The sequence below is a fragment of the Hemitrygon akajei genome, chromosome 31 (assembly GCF_048418815.1).
Source record: "Hemitrygon akajei chromosome 31, sHemAka1.3, whole genome shotgun sequence".
Taxonomy (NCBI): Eukaryota; Metazoa; Chordata; class Chondrichthyes; order Myliobatiformes; family Dasyatidae; genus Hemitrygon; species Hemitrygon akajei.
In genome coordinates this window covers 33,942,317-33,946,014 of record NC_133154.1, presented here as the reverse complement: position 1 = coordinate 33,946,014, position 3,698 = coordinate 33,942,317, and positions in this window count along the sequence as shown.

Genomic DNA, 3,698 nt, shown 5'->3' with positions numbered 1-3,698 from the left:
GGGAGGACTGCAGTGAGGAGGAGTCGGTGACCCACCTCTTTGCACACTGTGGGTTTGCAGAGAAGGTGTGGAGGAGGATGGAAGGGACGGTGTCGAGATTCATCCCCGGCAGCTGCGTAACAGAGGACTCTCTGATCTACGGGCTGTTCTCGGGGACGCACACCGAGACCAACATCCGGTGCTGCTGGCAGATCATCAACTCGGTCAAAGACGCTCTTTGGTCGGCCCGAAACCTGATGGTCTACCAGCACACGGATGTCCGTGGGGGAATGCTGCCGACTGGCACATTCTCGGCTGCAGGAGTACGTGCTGAGGGATGCACTCAAACTCGGTGCAGCCACCGCAAAGGCCCGGTGGGGAAGGACCACAGTCTAGGGTCCTTCTCCCTTGGGAGTTGAGGGGTGGGTGGCGGGGTGTATACCCCTAAACCATTGTATGTAAATATGGAATAACAGAATGCCACCTGGGTGGCAAAAGTGTGGGAATGTAAAGACTGTAATGGAAACATTTGTAAAGGACTGAGAGTCATGGAATGGTTTATTGTACCTAATTTTATTTTTGAATAAAGTATATTTTGATTTTTAAAAAACTTATTGATGTAGAGATACAGCATGGTGTCTTCAAGATATTCCCTGGAAATTTTGAATATGAAGTTTTGGGCAGGAAAGTACAAGCACAAGAGATTCTTCAGATACTGGAAATCTGAAACACATACAAAAGGCAGGTGAAACTTGGCAGGTCAGGCAGCATCTATGGACTTTGATGAAGGGTCTCAGCCCAAAACATCAGCTGTTTCTTCCCCACCATTGATGCTGCCTGAACTGCTGAGTTCCTCCAGTATTTTGCAAGGAGAGTTGGTCCTCCATTGTACTCTGCCTTGAATATATTCAGTAGTTAGACCACCCTAGTCCTCTTGAGTAGAGGAAACATTAACATTTCCCCTCTTTCCATGTTTTCTGCCTAATTGTTGAGTATTTCCAGCATTTTCAGTTATCTGATGGATCTGGAAATAATGAAATAGGAGCTAAAATTCCCATATGCAAAGTTCAAAGTAAATGTATCACGAAGTACGTACATTGCACGTCACCATACATTACCTAGAGATTCACTTTCTTGCAGGCATTCACAGTAATTGATGAATTAATGAAAATTACACACAAGCAAAGATGGTCAATGAACCAATGTGCAAAAGAAGACAAACTCATGCCCTGAAGAAAGACAATAAACCATCTTGAATCGTGAACTGTTAATTATATTCCAAAACATGGATTCTAGTACTGTTTCTGACAGCTTTCTCCCCTTTCTTGATCTGTCTCTACCTCAGGAGACAAACTGTTGACTGACATCTTTTATAAACCTACTGATTCCCCCGTTTATCTTGACTATACCTCTTCCCACCCTGTCTCCTGTAAAAATGCTATTCCCTTTTCTCAGTGTTTTTATCTCCACTGTCTTTGTTCCCAGGATGTGTTTTTCCTTTCCAGGACATCACAGATATCCTTCAGAGAGCGGGATTTCCTTTCCTTCACCATTGACGTTGCCCTCACCCACATCTCCTCCAGTTTTTGAACATCCATGCTCAGCCCATTTTCCCGCTGCCTTAACAGAGATCCTCACCTAACACTCCATTAGCCTCCACATCAGATGCATCATCTTCCATAACTTCCACCATCTCCAAAGGGAACCTACGAACAAACTTATTTTTACATTCCCCCCGCCCCACTCTCTGTTTTCTGTAGGGATTGCTCCCGGCATGATTCCCTTGTCCATTTGTCCCTCCCGACACTTAACCCTGCAAGTGGGCAAAGTGCTATACCTGTCCATTCACCGCCTCTCTCATCTCCATTCAGAGCCCCAAGCAGTCCTTCTAGGTGAGGCAACACTTCACCTGTAAATCTGTTGGGACCGTCTATTACATCCAGTGCAGCCTCCTCTGCATTGGTGAGACTCCTTGTAAGTTGGGGGACTGTTTTGTCAAGCAGCTCTGCTCCTAAAATGGAATTTCTCCGTCATAAGCCCTGTGGGTTTTTGTGGCAAGCAGGAGAGTGTTGGTTCCAAGGTTTCTAGAGTAATTAATTGCTAATTGTTGTCTTAATGAAAGTCATTAAGCACTTGTGCATTCTGTTTAATCTTGCCAAGTTTATTTTGACTGGCATGGGTTTTCTGCTTATTGTGATTACTTAAAGCAGACTCCTGATCAGTGCTTATCGCGGGGTCCTTTTTCTCAGACAGATTTGTTTTACAGTATCGCTTGGTTGAGCCACCAATGTTCTGTGAAATTCCTTTGTATAAATTCTTGTTTCTGTCTCTATATGGGAGTTTGTCAGTCCTCTGCAGCTGGGTTCAGTCATTGGCGGAGCTCACTAGAACATTCCTGGTGGCCAAACAACTTAATCCTAACTCCCATTCCCATTCTGCCATGTCTCCTATTGGGCCAAGATGAAACCACCCTCAGGGTGGAGGAGCAACACCTTATATTCCATCTGGGTAGCCTTCAATCGGATGGCATAAACATCACTTTCTCATTCCAGTAAACAATGAGATGGTACTAAATGGCAACTCCTTTACTTGCATCTTTGGAAACAGCTCTACTTCCATCATTAATATCTTTTGAAAACCCTGACCTGGAGTTACACACTGACTTTGGTTCTTTGTGGGATTGGGACCCTCTCTCGGGGTCTCATGACTGGCTGTTATCCGACATGCCGAGGGCGTGGCCTAAGAGTTCAGTTCACCTTTGGAGGGCTCTGCAGACGGGTGGATCGAAGGTCGGTGTCCCAACAGACTGGTGTGTTGTGGGAGTCGGAAGATCTTTGGCTGTGTGCCCAGCGACCTGAGATCTTTGGGTACAGAGCTCAGAAAAAGCGATGCAACGGACTTTTAATGTCATAAGCCAGTGAGTTGTTCGATATGTCTCCCCTCTCGCTGTGAAAACAGAGACATCGCTTTCTCCCTTATTAGGGAGAGAGAGAGAACCTGCGGTATGTCGAATACTGGGTGACCGCGTAGTCTTTGGGGTAACTGCATCTGTGTCTTTGCTGTTGCTTTTGCTACACACTCGGTGGTGGCTGCCAATGCTTTTTTTTGCCAGTGTGGGAAGGGGGATCATTGCTTGCTGCCATTTATGTGTGGGAGGGGAGCTGGGGGGGACTTTGGGGTTCTAACATTTAACTGCCATTCATTCTTTGGGGCACTCCTTTGTTTTTGTGGATGGCTGCAAAGAAAAAGGATTTCAGGATGTATATTGTATACATCTCTCTGACATTAAATGTACCTTTGAAACCTTTGAAAAATTCCCTCCCCCTTCTCTGGCCACTTACCTCTTCTCACCTGCCTATTTCCTCCCACTGTCCCCTCTTCCTTCCCTTTCTCCCATGATCCACTCTCCTCTCCTTTCGGATTCCTTCCTCTCCAGCCCTTTACCTTTCTCACCCACCTGGCTTCACCAATCACTTTCTTGCTTGTCCCCCATCCCACCCTTTCCAGTCCTGAAGAAGGGTCTTGGCCCAAAATGTTGACTGTTTATTCACTTCTACAGAAGCTGCCTGACCTGCTAAGTTTCTCCAGCATTTTGTGTGTGTGTTGCTTTGCATTTCCAGAACTTCAGAATCTCTTGTGTTTATGATTCTGGCAATGTTCATTCTTCAAGTTTTGCTTTGTAAATTCTGCTGCAAGATATTGAACATTAATTATGTAGG